The sequence below is a fragment of the Pongo abelii genome, chromosome 20, assembly GCF_028885655.2.
Source record: "Pongo abelii isolate AG06213 chromosome 20, NHGRI_mPonAbe1-v2.0_pri, whole genome shotgun sequence".
Taxonomy (NCBI): domain Eukaryota; kingdom Metazoa; phylum Chordata; class Mammalia; order Primates; family Hominidae; genus Pongo; species Pongo abelii.
In genome coordinates this window covers 37,681,764-37,697,526 of record NC_072005.2, presented here as the reverse complement: position 1 = coordinate 37,697,526, position 15,763 = coordinate 37,681,764, and the positions used below count along the sequence as shown (strand labels likewise).

Below are 15,763 nucleotides of genomic sequence, written 5' to 3'. Positions count from 1 at the left end.
TGCGGCGCTGGCCGGAAGGAAGCGGCACACTTCCGCTTGCCTGGTCCGCCTTGAGTCCCGTCTGTTCCGGAGACTCTGAGCGCGGCCGCTGAGCCACAGTCGCGGGGAGTGGGGTGTGGATCCTGTGTTTGCGCACGCAGTCGCCGGTCGCCTCAGGCCAGAGCTAGAGATACGGCTCGGGATAGGAGGGCCCGGCGGCTCTGAGGAAGGTTCGCCTCGAGCCGCACGGCCCGGAGCAGCGGCTCCGCGGTGGTCCCCGGGGCTTGAGAGGGGTGAGGGCCTGGGAGCCCCTGAGGGCCTGATTTACGGAACTCCCCCTCCTTCCTCCTTCCTGCCGTTCCCTGCTCTGTGGCGGATGCGCAGGGATCGGTAGGGACGGCAGCAGTAGGGCCACTCGGGCCTGCCCCGCTTCCCGCGTTGCCCGGCCTGGCGCGCCGCCTCCGGGCCTTGGCAAAGCCCCAGCGCCCGATTGCCACTGACCAGTGCTTGGAAGTCCTTTACTGACTGCCCGTCGGCGTCCCGCAGAGAGGATTTTGCGTCTCCAAAGACGCCCCTCTTCCGAAAATAGGCTCCTCTGTGTTCTCAGTCGGGTATATTTTTCTGTTTCCAAACTAGATTGGCAGCCGTTTTTTGAGAGCAGGTACTGACTGTGCTTTATTTCTAGATACTTTTCTTAGTCACACCACGAAAAACACTAGATGGAACCTTTTTTAGAATTGTTTTTTACAGGTGAGGCTCTCAGTCTGTCGCCCAGGCTGGAGTGCAGTGGTGCTATCACGGCTCACTGCAACCTCGGCCTCCTGGGCGCAAGCGATCCTCCTGCCTCAGCCTCTCGAGTAGCTGGGACCACAGGCTCGCACTACTATGCCCGGCTAATTTTTAAATTTTTCGTAGAGACGGGGGTCTTGCTTTGTCGTCCAAGCTGGAGTGCAGTGGTGTGATCGTAGCTCACTGCAACCTTAGTCCCCTGCACCCGAGTGACCCTGCTTCCTCAGCCTCCTGAGTAGCTGAGATTCATTTTAATTTTTATAGTGATGCGGTCTCGTTGTGTTGACCAGTCTGGTCTAAAACTCCTGAGTTCAATCAGGCCTCCTGCCTCAGCCTCTCAAAATGTTGGGATTACAGGCTTTAGCCACTGCAGCGGGCCCATTAAACGTTTTATTTGTCAGTACATAATTTACATGTTAATTGATTTTTGTTAAAGGAATGGCCATCTGGGACCTCCATCCGTGAAAAGGCGGCTCATTGGTCTGACTCCAACACTAAATTACTCCATCCAGGAAGCCTTTCCTAGTCACCTCTGCTGGAGATCGTCCTCCTTTGTGTGGCGGTTGTTAGTAAAGAGCACACATTCTGTGGAAAGATATTGAGGTATCTGCTGGATGGCTTTGATAGAAACAAATGTCAGCTGTTTTTTCAGATGGCATTTGTCTTGTTTCAGCCTGGTCATTGATAGCTTTTCTGTCGCCTGGCTTGAGGGCCAGGACTGTATGTTTATTTTTCACGTTAAGATGCCTTTATGTACATTTGTCTGCTTCATGAATACATAGCTGAATTGAGTCCCCCTTAAATAGGATTTCCTTCTTATTGTATAGGGTTTTTTTTTTTTTCTCTCAAGTTGTTTCACTCTGGGGAAAATGTGACCATTGTGAAACATCATCGCTTAGTTAAAAAGAAAATAGAATTCAGCAGCAGCTGCTTGTTTTAATACTATGAAAGGACATTCCTAAGCAAGATGAAGCTTTGAGACTTTTCCTAAGTAGGACCTAGTGCTGAGAGTAAGTCTTGGGGAGAATAAGCCAATTAAGAATGAGTCTTTGGTTCTGATAAAGTAACCATGGAGGTGATTGATAATGAGTGTAGGTCCTTGCTCACACTTCTGGCCATATGAGCCAGGAGCCAGGGAGGGACTGTAAAAGGAATGGGCTCCTGTAATGGACTGTGACTGCAGTGGTGGTGTATAGGAAGACTTCTGGTTTGCAGTAGGTTTAGAAGCCTAAATAGTCTCCGTGGTTGTCTCTGCCAGGGCCACAAATAGTTGTGCTGTGCATCTCAAAAGTGTGGTCTGGGGATCTGCAGCGTCACTGTCACCATCACTTGGGAGGTTGTTAAGAAATGCATGTTATCAGGTCCTACCCCATGCCTACTCAATTTAGAATCTGTAGGGCTAGGGGACCACTAATCTTTAAGAAGTTGATATGGTTAGGCTTTATGTCTGCACTCACATCTCATCTTGAATTGTAATTCCCATAATCCCCACCTTTCAAGGGAGAGACCAGGTGGAGGTAATTGAATTACGGAGGCAGCTTGCCCCATGCTGTTCTCATGATAGTGAGTTGTCACAAGATGTGATGGTTTTATAAGGGGCTCTTGCCTCTTCGCTCAGCACTTCTCCTTCCTGCCTCCTTGTGAGGAAAGTGCCTTGCTTCCCCCTTTGCCTTCTGCCATGATTGTAAGTTTTCTGAGGCTTCCCCAGCCATGCTGAACTGTGAGTCAATTAAACTTCTTTCCTTTATAAATTACCCACTCTTGGGCATTCATTATAGCAGTATTCTTTATAGCAGTATGTATAGCTGTATGGACTAATACAGAAGTTTTCCAGATAATTCTGTGCTCAGAAAAGTTTGGGAACCACAGCAGAATCTTGTTACTCAACATGTGGTCTGTCGGCTGTGCAGCATGGGCATCACCTGGGGTCTTCTGAGAAAAGCCGGGTCTCAGGTCCTACCCAAGACCTGTGTAGCCAAAATCTGCATTTTAATATGACCCCCAGGTCATTTATATGTACATCACACTTTGAGAAGCACTGCACCAGAAGTCTTTTTAACACTGTTCATTACATCCTTCCCATGGAAGTATCTTGTCTTGGGATCCCGAGGGTGTGAGTTCTTTTGTCTTACTTGCTTTTTCTTGTCTGATATACGATGTTCATTTTTTAAATTTTATTTATTTTAACTTTTTGAGGTAGAGTCTAACTTTGTTACCCAGGCTGGTGTGCAGTGGGGCGATCTCGGCTCACTGCAACCTCCGTCTCCCAGATTGAAGCGATTCTCCTGTCTCAGCCTCCTGAGTAGCTGGCATCACAGGTGCTGGCCACCACGCCCGGTTAATTTTTGTATTTTTAGTAGAGACAGGGCTTCACCATGTTGGCCAGGCTGGTCTCAAACTTCTGATCTCAAGTCATCCACCTGCCTTGGCCTCCCAAAGTGCTGGGATTACAGGTGTCAGCCACCGTGCCCAGCCTAGTGTTCATTTTTCAATTGTTTGACTTAGTATAAACACTCTCCATCATTCCTGCCTTCTGTGACAACAGACTGTGCGTGTTTCTTCTGTCTACCTTTCAGGCATTCCTTTCAAGTTTCATGCAGCTACTCCTCCTCCCTCCTCCCTTCTCTTTCTCTTCTTTCTTCTTTTCTTCTTTCTTCCTCTTCCTTCTTCTTCTTCCTCTTCCTCCTGTTCCTCCTCCTCCTCCTCCTTCTTTCTTCTTTCTTCTTCTTCTCCTCCTCCCTTCTCCCTTTTTGGAAAGAGGACTTGCTGTGTCATCCAGCCTGGAGTGCAGTGGCTGAATCATGGCTCAGTGCAGCCTTGCTCTCAAAGGCTCAAGCAATCCTCCCATCTCATCTTCCAGAGTAGCTAGGTTACAGGCATGCACCACCATGCCTGACTATTTTTTTAAAATTTTTTGGTAAAGATTGGGGGTGGCAGGGGGTCTCTGTGTTGCCCAGGCTGGTCTCAAACTCCTGGGCTGAAGCGATCCTGTTGCCTCAGCCTTCCAAAGTGTTGGGATTACAGGCATGAGCCACCATGCCTGGCCTCCTCTTTCTCTTAAAAATCAATGATTCTGTGGTCCGTGGATCTGATTTCCACTGATCCTCTGATAACTCCTGTTTTTATGTCCAGGTGTATCTCCTGATCTCCAGGTGCCATATGTCCACCGCCTATTGGACATTTCCATGTGTGCAAACACCTCAAACTCAACATGTTAAACCTTTTTCTAATCCCCACACTTGCTGTTCCTTCCGTGTGTTCCATTTGCCTTATTGCTCAAATCAAGAGCCTAGAAGCCATCCTTGATTCTTCTCTATTGTGTAATCCACATATCCAATCATCCATTGAGTCCTGTTGGCATTTATCTCGTAAATACCTCAGATCTTGTTCACTTTGCTCATCTCTGTTGCCACCACCGTAGTCCATTTACCTCTATGTAATAACCATAGTGATCTTAATAAAATATAAATCCCTTGGAGGCGTTTTGGCTTTATTATAAAAATTAAGCTCCATAACACAGTTTGTAAGGACTGCCACGAATCAGGCTCTGTTTCCCTCTCCAACCTCTCCTTCACTTTCTATTCACATAAACCTCTGTCAGAGGTTTGTCACGTGGCTTATAAAAAGTCTTAAAGCCTCTTTACTTGACTAGGTACTCTTCAGCCTTTAGACCTCAGCTTACACGATCCGTGCTGCCTCATGTTTATACTCATCAGTATCCGGTCCCACAGAATCGTGGTTTTTCTTTGTGAACAACAGCATACCGTGGAAGTGACAGTGTGGGACTTCTGAGGCTAAGTCATAACAGACATCCTAGTTTCAGCCTCAGCCTCTCTTGGATTGCTCACTTAGCGGGGATGCCAGCCACCGTGTAGTGAGGACACGCAAACCACCTGCAGAGAAGGCCACGTAGGCAACAGCCTGCGCCACCTTGGCAGCCGTGGGAGTGAGCCATCTTGGAAGTATTAGGTTGGTGCGAAATTAAAAGTAATGGCAAAAACCATGATTACTTTTGCACCAACCTAATAGATTGGCCAGCTGCAGGTCAGCCTTCAGATGGCGGCATAAGAGACCTTGGGCCAGAAGTGCCCATCTGTGCCACTCCCAAGTATTTGACACACAGAGACTGTGAGGATAATAAATGTACATTGTAGTTTTAAGCCACTAAGTTTTGGGGGTAATTTTGTACAATGATAGGTAACCAATACAATATCTACCATATGTATGTGTTACGATTTATTTATTCCCATCTAGTTGGACGTCTAGGTTGTTTCTAGTTTTATGCTATTTCAGGGAAGCTGTAAGAACATACTTATATTTATGTAACTCTTTAGGATGTATTTCTGGAAACAGGGTTGTTAGAATTCATATTCTTTTTTTTTTTTTGAGACAGAGTCTCACTCTGTCGCCCAGGCTAGAGTGCAGTGGCGCAATCCTGTCTCACAGCAACCTCTGCCTCCCAGGTTCAAGCGATTCTCCTGCCTCAGCCTCCCGAGAAGCTTGGATTACAGGCACCCGCCACCATGCTGGGCTAATTTTTGTTTTTTAGTAGAGATGGGATTTCACCATGTTGGCTAGGCTGGTCTTGAACTCCTGACCTCAAGTGATCCACCCGCCTTGGCCTCCCAAAGTGCTGGGATTACAGTTGTGAGCCACCATGCCCAGCCCTAGAACTCATATTCTAAATTGTCATAAACATTGGCAAACTACATTCCAAAAAGGTTAAAGATTCTATTGTTTTTCTTTTCCACCAGTGGGTATTATGACACTTATTTCTCCATGCCCTTGCCAACAATTAGTTTTTTAAAGCTTTGCCAATCTTAGGTGACAAATAATACATGATTAGTGTGCATTCTTTATTAGTGAGGTGAAGACAATATATCAGGAGTTTATTGGCTATTTGCATTTCTTTTGTATAATTTGTCTTTTTGTGTTCTTTCACCATCTATTTAATCTTGCTATGACGGGATTATTTATAGATTATGGGTTTTTTTTGTTTTTGTTTTCGAGACAGGGTCTTGCTCTGTTGCCCAGACTGGAGTGCCATCGCGCCATCTCAGCTCACTGCAGATTCAACCTTCTGGGCTCACGAAATCCTCTCATCTCAACCTCCTGAGTAGCTGGGACCACAGGTGTGTGCCTGGCTAATTTAAAACAATTTTTTTTTGTAGAGATGGGGTTTTGCCATGTTGCCCAGGCTAGTCTTGAACCCCTGAGCTCAAGGGATCTGCCCACCTCGGCCTCCCAAAGTGCTGGGATTACAGGTGTGAGCCACTGCGCCTGGCCTATTATGGGTATTTATTAAGCTGTTGTCATATATGCTGCAGATAGTTTCTCATTATTGTGTATCTGGTATGATGTCTTTTGCTATGCAGGGATTTTCCATTTTTATATTGTCAAATTTCTTTTATACCTTCTGGGTTTTTCCATCATGCTTAGAAAAACCTTCCCCATCTCAAGATTGTAAATGTTTTTTAATTCTTTCTGCTAGTATTTAAAAATATTATAACTTTTTAATTATAGTGTGAGAGAGACTTGACAATTTTTTTTAAATTAGATAGTTGATTATTTCACCATCATCCTTACTCTACTGATTTAAATTACCTGTACCACATACTGAATTCCCATATGTATATGGCTTATTTATAAGCTCACTCTTTTTTTTTTTTTTTTTTTTTTTGGAAACAGGGTCTTGCCCTGTGGCCCAGGCTGGAGTGCAGTGGCATGATCTCAGCTCACTGCAACTTCCACCTCCCGAGCTCAAGCAGTTCTCCCACCTCCGCCTCCCAAGTAGCTGGGACTATAGGTGGGACTATAGCCACCACGCCTGGCTAATTTTTGTATTATAAGATGACACTTATGTTTAAATGATTTTAAAAAGGAATTAGTTTTGAAACAGTTCTACATGTTTTTAATTATTTTATAGAATGTTTTCATATTGAGAGGGCAATTGACCCTTCATTACACTTCTTTTAACCACATATTTTGGCAATTTCTGCATATTTATTTGCTCAGATAAACTTTATAATCATTTACCAAGTTCTAAAACAGAATCCATGGAAATTTTTACTAGAATTATATAAAGTGTTTAGAAATGTTTGGGAGAAATGAAATATTTACAATGCTGAGTATTCCCTTACAGAAACATGTATGGGGCAGTTTGGTATACTACATATATTTTTTTCCAACAGTACTTTTATCCAATTTAGTTGACTTTTCAAGTGTCTTGGTAAAAGTCAATGCAATGGTCACCAAACTTCTTTTATTTATTTATTTATTTATTGAGACAGGGTTTCACTCTGTTTCCCAAACGGGAGTGCAGTGGCACGATCTCGGCTCTCTGTAGCCTTGACCTCCTGGGTTCCAGTGATTCTCATGCCTCAGCCTCCTGAGTAGCTGGGACTACAGGCATGTGCCACCACGCCTGACTAATTTTTGTACTTCAAGTAGAGATGGGGCTTCACCATGTTGGCCAGGCTGGTCTTGAGCTCCTAGCTTCAAGTGATCTGCCTGCCTTGGTCTCCCCAAAGTGCTGGGATTACAGACGTGAGCCAGTGCGCCCAGCCTCCAAACTTTTATCAGAAAAAAATTTTGTCTTCTCTTTCTGTATACATATAAACATTTTTTTTTGTTTTAAATGAGGCATGGTCTCGCCATGTTGCCCAGGCTAGACTTGAACTTTTGAGCTCAAGTGATCCTCCAGCCTTGGCCTACAAAAATGTTGGGATTACAGGCATGAGGCACCACACCCAGCCCATATAAACATATTTTTAAGCAAAGTGACTACACGTGGAAATCCTAGTGTTTTCTGCATACATCCCATTGGATTGTTTTACACACACTGTATATGACTCATGTCAGAGACCACAGAGGTGGGGTCTGTCTATGGCAGTCCTCTGAGATTGGCTTAGCACGCGTGGGTCTTAGGGAACCCAGGCCGAGTGCCAGGGATGAGCTTCCTCTATGCTCGCATCATTCCAGAGTCCCACAGTCACTGACATCACATTGGATTCCTCTTTCCCTCCTTTAAAATGTTTGTCAATAGATGGCTTCTTCTCTGTGAGTCTTCATGTGGCAGGCCAGGTCTCACTAATGCAGGCCTCCATAACAACCGTTTCAGTCCTGACTGAGTGGTGAAGTTAAATATTAAAAGCTGATAGAGCTAGTGCCCTATACAAAGGCTGGAATGTAACAAAAGCCCACGAAGAGTTTTGCGCTGGCCTTTCCTGGGCCTTGAAGCATGACAAGATAACGAGGAATTCTCCACAGGACCCGTTTGGGATTATACAAGTTTTATTGGGGGTCTGAAGAAACTCCCCAGGCCTCCACAGACAAGTTTATTGGGGTCTGAAGGAACTCCCCAAACCGTGATTTAGCAGAAAACAAGATAAGGATAATCACCTCAGCACCTGGACCCATTCAGATTAAATAAATTTACTGAGGCTCCAGGGGAAGGTCTTCAGGACTCAGATCTTAGTTAGAAATCAGAAAAAGTCGACCACTTATGTCTTTAGGTGAATGCACACTTACACACAGACATATAGCTTAGAAGGTATATAAGCTCTGGAACACTGTGATTTTGAGTTGGTCTGGGGATAATTTCTAGGCCTTCTCCCTGTACCCAGTTACAGAAATAAACTCCCTCCTTTCCCAGTTCAACTGCATCTCATTATTGGGCTGTGAGAATAAGCAGCCTGACCCTCGATTTGGTCTGGGAACATTCAGAAAAAGCATTGTGAAATATTGTTTGTGTTTTTTCTCTTCCCTTGTTCAACTTTATATTAACTAGATTTGTAGTGCTTTAAAATAGTGAAATTTTTAGACAGATTAGCATAGGTGCACAAATCCAAGGATTCTATAAAATGTAAAGTTCACAAAGTATTTACATATGGAATTTTTTGTTTCATTTTCTTTTAAATTATTATTGTTACTATTTTTGAGACAGAGTTTCGCTCTTGTCACCCATTGCACTCTTGTCATCAGACTGAGTGCAATGATGCGATCTCAGCTCACTGCAACCTCCATCTCCTGAGTTCAAGTGATTCTCCTGCCTCGGCCTCCCAAGTAGCTGGGATTACAGGCATGCACCACCATGCCTCACTAACTTTTCTGTGTTTTTATTAGAGACAGGGTTTCACCGTGTTGGCCAGGCTAGTCCCAAACTCCTGACCACAGGTGATCCACGCACTTTGGCCTCCCAAAGTGTTGAGATTACAGGTGTGAGCCACTGCACCTGGTCAATTTTTAATAGAGGTGGGGTTTCAGTATGTTGCCCAGGTTGGTCTCAAACTTCTGGCCTCAAGCAATCCTCCTGCCTTGGCATCCCACAGCACTGGTATCACAGGGGTGAGTCACTGTGTCTGGCCTCATTTTCTTCTTTAACACCTGCTTCTCTGCTTACCTCTACTTGTCTGTACTTTTTTCATTTCCATGGTTACCACCTACACTTTTTTCCATTTCCATGGTTAGAATAACTGTTGTGTATTTTTGAATGAGGACACGAATAGGTAAGGTATTCAGTTAAAGCAGATGATGATGTTTTATTGCATAAGCTTTTGCCACATGTGCTGATTCTCTAGATGTTAGTCCGAGAATCAGTGTCCTTGGCTGGTCCTTCTGGTTTGTTTCCTTGGACTGCTGTAATGTCATTTCCTGCAAAACAGGCATGTACACATGTGTCCACAAATCTCAGCAGCAGATTTTTCCCACTAATAGATGCCAAGGCGTATTGTCAGGCCTGGGACTTTTTTTTTTTTCCTGTTGTAAGCAGGACTTTCAGCCAGAAAAGGATGTGTTTCTAACACTCTCGAATTCAGACATTTTATCATGCCTTAAATTGTGGCTAATCTAGTGCAGGGCTGGATTTTCACTAACACTTATCAAGTGCTCCCCACAAACCTTCCTGAGTCAACTGGTGGACAGAGATGAGATAACCCAAAGGACTCCTTATGCATAAAGTCCACAGGTTTGATTGCAACTGTCCAGGTCCAAAAGCTCTGAGATGGAAACTATCCCAACAGTCTAGCTGTATTGAGTTGATTTTGTTGTACTTTAGTGATTCTCCACGTGATGGAGGTAACAAATCCAGCCTCCTTTCACAGGTTTCTCATCACAATCTCTTGACCCTTTTGGATGTTCAATCAAGATACCAGGAAATGAGGTTTGAAATAAATAGCTTTTCCTGTAACTATCTTCATTAAACCAGTTCATTTAAATACAAGGGTGAATTCCCTATGGCATTATGACCCCCCAGTGGGAAAAACTGGTCCCTGGGGGTTGAAAAAAATTACTATTTTTATGTATAAAGCATAGATAGACAGACTTGGCGCGGTGGCTCATGCCTGTAATCCAGCACTTTGGGAGGCCGAGGTGGGCAGATCACCTGTGGTCAGGAGTTAGAGACCACCCTGGTCAACATGGCAAAACCCCGTCTCTATTAAAAATGCAAAAATTATCCAGGTGTAGTGGCACGTGCCTGTAGATGCAGCTACTCAGGAGGCTGAGGCAAGAGAGTCGCTTAAACCTGGAGGCGGAGGTTGCGGTGAGCCAATATCATGCCACTGCACTCCAGCCTGGGTGACAGAGCAAGACTCCGTCCCAAAATAAAGAAAAAAAGAAAAAGCATAGATACACTTACGGTACCTAGAGAGATAAACAATACAGTAGTTCTGTGTCATGGGTGGGGAAATTGATTGGGAAAAATGCCTTGAAGGGCTTAGGAGGATGGTAATGAAATGAAGGTGGGAACACCGATATATAGACTAGGGTTTGGTGGTTGGATCCTTGCAGAATTCTGGTGATTTACTTTTCCCTTTAGTGTATTTCTCTATATGTAAATGGTGGGGCAGACTGGAAATAAGAGCTGAGAGTTCAGTATTGACCCAAAAGACAGTGGCTGAAGTGATGTTTATTTCTGTCATGTAAGCAGTCTGGTTCCACAATGTCAGGGACCCAGGGTCCTTCCAACAAAAGTGTCACAGTTGTTTTTTAAAAAATTTTTCTTTTGTGGCAAAAACATAAAATTTACCTTCTTAACTTTTTTTTTTTTTTTTTTTTTTTTTTTTTGAGACAAGGTCTTGCTCTGTTGCCCAGGCTGTGATCTCGGCTCACTGAAGCCTCCACCTCCTGGGTTCAAGTGATTCTTGTGCCTCAGCCTCCCGAGTATCTGAGATTACAGACACCCGCCACCACATCTGGCTAATTTTTGTATTTTTAGTAGAGATGGGGTTTCACCATGTTGGCCAGGCTGGTCTCAAACTCCTGACCTCAAGTGATCTGTCCGCCTTGGCCTCCCAAAGTGCTGGGATTGCCACTGCGCCTTCCTGATCTTAACTATTTGTAAATGTCCAGTTCAGTGGTATTACATTCATAATGTTGTGCAACCATCACCACCATATACCTCCAAAACTCTTCATCTTCTAAGACTGAAACTCTGTGCCCATTAGACCACCATACTGTTTCCACAGTGATTGTACCATTTTACATTCTCACCAGTGGTGCACAAGGGTACCAGTGTCTCCACATCTTTACCAACACTTTATTATTTTCTGCTTTGTTATGTTTTGATAGTAGTCACCCTAATGGGTATGAGGTGGTATCTCATTGCAGTTTTGATTTCCATTTCCCTAATGATTAGTGATGTTGAGCATCTTCCCATGTACTTGTTGGCCATCTGTAGATCTTCTTTAGAGAAATGTCTGTTCAAGTCCTTTGCCCGTTTTTGAACTGGGTTTTGTTGTTGAGTTTTAGTTCTGTCCTGTGCTTGTTCTCATAGTCAGTGATCATAACATTTACATAACAGGTGGCAGAACAGAGAAAGAAGGGGAGGTGGAACTCCCCTTAATTTTGAGGGCACACCCAGAAGTTTCTTTCATTTCTTTTGGGGGTAACTTCAGCTGATGTATTCTATTGTTTTATGAAACAAAACCATTTTATATTTGCATTACAATATGTTTAGAGAAAAAGATAGCCATCAAATACAGTGAATGTTTCAAGGACAACTGGTATATTTTCTCAGCCAGCTTTGAACTCTGTGATCCTAGATTCGTTTAATCTCTTTTTTAAAAAAATATTTTTTATTTTTATTTTTAGAGATAGTATCTCACTCTGTTGCCCAGGCTGGAGTGCAGTGGTGCAATTACAGCTCATTGTAGCTTCGACCTTCTGGGCTCAAGCAATCCTCCCACCTCAGCCTCCTGAGTAGTTGGGGGTGTTACTTGGAAGAGCAGAGTCCTCAGTTCTTAGTCTTCCTTGGGAGAAGGAATTTGGCCAAGAGACAGTTTAGCCAAAAAAGAGAGAATTGATTGAAGGAAAATAGAGAGCAGAGAGTTTATTTAGAGAGACAGAATACTCTGAAAGATGAGGCAGAGCCAGCTGCGGAGACAGAATGAGCCAGCAGCCACCCCGAGAGTTCTGTGGTGGGTTTTAATGATGTCAGATTTTTTCTGGAAGTTCCCACCTCTCTTAAGTCCCTGCCTTTTTTCTTTGTCTAGTTTCCCTGCTTCTGCCTTAAGTCCCTGCCTTTATCCCTGCCGCATTCCCTCCCAGGCTCACGGGACCCTCTCTTACTACTAGTTGGTGGGTATGTGTGGCCAGTGTTGGGTATGAACTCTACCAAATGGCTGCATTGCTCATTGCCACCACCCCAGGAGGGTTGTATGGAGGTCAGATCTATATTTATTGCACCTGGTATCTCTTAGGAATTTCTCCTTTGCCCTCTTTCCCTCCTTATCAGCACACGGCTAGCGACATTCTGAGAGGTTAATTGAAGAGTGGGTGATTACTAGGAGTCTTAAGGGGCGTTCCTTTCTGCATAGGTATTTCCCCTCCTCCTTGCTCACACTGGACTCATTGCCCACCCCCTCCAGCATTAGAGATGTTAATAATTAGCAAATTTTGGGTGGTCCCTAGGCATGAGGCTTCCCAGACCTCCCTTTTCTCAGGGGCTCATCCTCCTGCTCATGTCTAGCTGTTTGCCTACTGTAACAGGACTACAGGCGTGTGTCACCACACCCGGCTAATGTTTGTATTTTTTTGTAGAGTTGGGGTTTCACCATGTCGCCCAGGCTGGTCTTGAACTCCTGGCCTCAAGTGATTCTCCCTCCTTGGCCTCCCAAAGTACTGCGATTACAGGCATGAGACATTGTGCCTGGCATGATCTCTTCAGAAGTTTCATGTATCACTACTCATATCCCATGAACCATAACTTGGTCACATGGCTTCATGTAGCTACAAGGAAGCCTGGGAAATACAGCCTCCCTGGACAGCTTTGTGCCCAGCTAAAAATTCTGTGATCATAGAAGAATGGATGTTGAGGAACAACTGGCAGTACCTGCCGTTACTCATGTGAAGAGTACATTGTTTTGAAGGTTAAGGTTGATGTGTATTGCTTCAGGCACACCATTAGTCCCTCCCTCTCTCCCTCCATCTTTCCCTTCCTTCCTTTCCTTCCTCCCTCCTCTTCTTCCCCTCCTTCCTCCCCTTCCTCCCCTCCTCCCTCCCCTTCCTCCCCTCCTCCCTCCCCTTCCTCCCCTCCTCCCTCCCCTTCCTCCCCTTCCTCCCTCCTTCCTTTTCTTTCTTCTTGCTCGTCTTTTTCTCTTTCTTCCTCCCTCCCTCCCTTTCCCTCTTTTTTCTTTCTCTTTTCTTTCTTTTCTTTTTCCTTTTCTTTCCCTTCCCTTCCCCTCCCCTCCCCTCCTTCCTTCCTTCCTCTCCCTCCCCCTTCTTTCCTCCATGCCTCCCTTCCTCCCTCCCTTTCCTTTTTTTTTTCTCTTTCTCTTTCTCTTTCTCTTTTTCTTTCATCTTGCTCTATCACCCAGGGTGGTGTGTAGTGGTGCAATCACAGTTCACTACAGGCTCAAACGATCCTCCCCTCAGCCTCCCAAGTAACTGGGACTACACCAGGCTAATTTTTTAATTTTTATTTTTGTAGAGATGTGGTTTCACCTGTTGACCAGGCTGGTATCGAACTCCAGGCCTCAAGCAATCCTCCTGCCTTTGCCTCCCAAAATGCTGGGATTACAGTGAGCCACTGTACTTGGCCTGATGTCTTCTTGAATTTCAAAAACTCTTACGGTACTTAATACCATGTATAGGTGCAGCTGACTTGCCTGTTTACAGTAGATAGATATTACTGTTTTAGGGTTTTAATTAGCTATCATGTCCCTTGTATCTCATGTCCATTCGTATTCTTGTTAGTTTTGTAAGGTATAACCTAGTTAGGAATATGGCTATTGTTCCACTTTATCTTTTTTGTTGAGACAGAATCTTATGCACTCTGTCGCCCAGGCTGGAGTGCAGCGGTGCAATCCTGGCTGACTGCAACCTCCGCCTCTTGAGTTTAAGCAATTCTCCTGCCTCAGCCTCCCGAGTAGCTGGGATTACAGGTGCCCACCACCATGCCTGGCTAATTTTTTATTTTTAGTAGGGATGGGGTTTCACCATGTTAGCCAGACTGGTCTGAAACTCCTGACCTCAAATGGTCCACCCGCCTTGGCCTCCCAAAGTGCTGGGATTACAGGTGTGAGCCACTGTGCCATGCCTTGTTCCACTTTATCTTTCAAGAGTAAGTTTCATCAATGGATTATGGTTAAAGACAAGTGCTGATTTGGTTTTCCTACCTGATCGTGAGGCCACTCGATAGAACTAGTAAGCTATGCCTTGGGCCTGCAGGATGGCACCTGACTTGAAGATGGCACCTGACTAGCATTTGGACTGGTTTGCAGGTATACTTTTATTTTTATTTACTTTTTATTTTTTGAGATGGAGTGTCGCTCCTGTTGCCTAGGCTGGAGGGTAGTGGCGCAAGCTTGGCTCGCTGCAACCTCTGCCTCCTGGGTTCAAATGATTCTCCTGTCTCAGCCTTCCGAGTAGCTGGGATTAGAGGTGCATGCTACCACGCCCGGCGATTCCTCAAAGATCTAGAACCAGAAATACCATTTGATGCAGCAGTACCCATTACTGGGTATATACCCAATGGAATATAAATCATTCTATCACAAAGATACATGCATGTGTATGTTCATTGCAGAACTATTCACAATAGCAAAGACATGAAATCAATCCAAATGCCCATCAATGATAGACTGAGTAAAGAAAATGTGGTACATATACACCATGGAATACGATACAGACATAAAGAGGAACAAGATTATGTCCTTTGCAGGGACATGGATGAAGCTGGAAGCCATTATCCTCAGCAAACTAGCGCAGGAACAGAAAACCATACACCACATGTTCTCACTTATAAGTGGGAGCTGATCAGTGAGGACACACAGACACCGGGAGGGGAACAACACACACTGGGGCCTGTGGTGGGGTGGGGCGGGAGGAGGGAGAGCATCAGGATAGCTAATGCATGCAGGGCTTAATACCTAGGTGATGGGCTGATAGGTACAGCAAACCACCATGGCACATGTTTACCTGTGTAACAAGCCTGCACATCCTGCACATGTACCCTGGAACTTTAAAAAAACAACTGTCAGTACACTGAAGCTTTTGTCTGCATTTGCAGGCTGAGCACAGGGTTGCTCCAGGTGGGCCCAAATGCTGAAGAGCCTCACGTTAGAGTTTTTCACCTCTGCGGTGCGACTGTGGTGGACTCCAATATCATCATTCCAGGGAGGCATAGCCGCACCAACTGTGTTCCCAGGTTTCACATGGAGAAGAGTTTTAGAAAATGCAGATAGCCTTGAAACCACTGGTTTCCTACCACTGTTTATTTCAGCATAACTTTTTTTGTGTGGAATGCTAGCTCTGGAAGAGCAGAAATAAATACAGCTTAAGCTTTGAACCATATCCTGCTGTACTTTTTCTCATAAGCCGGAAATAGAATTTTCTAACACCGTTTGTGGTTGGAAATACTGAATTTAAATGGGACTGCAGATATAAACAAAAAGAACAAGATGTGGATTGATGTGCCTATTTCAGTAAAACACAGCCACATTATTTCTGAAATATGGATACTAAATAAGATGACAAGTAGAAAAAAAATTGGAGA

The 15,763-nt window shown here is 44.6% G+C and overlaps 1 long non-coding RNA gene across 1 annotated transcript; it reads left to right on the top strand.

Moving 5' to 3' along the window:
- The first annotated feature begins 10 nt into the window (after positions 1–10).
- LOC103893101 (uncharacterized) lies at positions 11–15,561 on the top strand. Its single transcript, XR_010138477.1, has 3 exons — positions 11–272; positions 1,205–1,371; positions 15,278–15,561. It is a non-coding gene; the product is annotated as an uncharacterized LOC103893101 (long non-coding RNA).
- Positions 15,562–15,763: the final 202 nt, after the last annotated feature.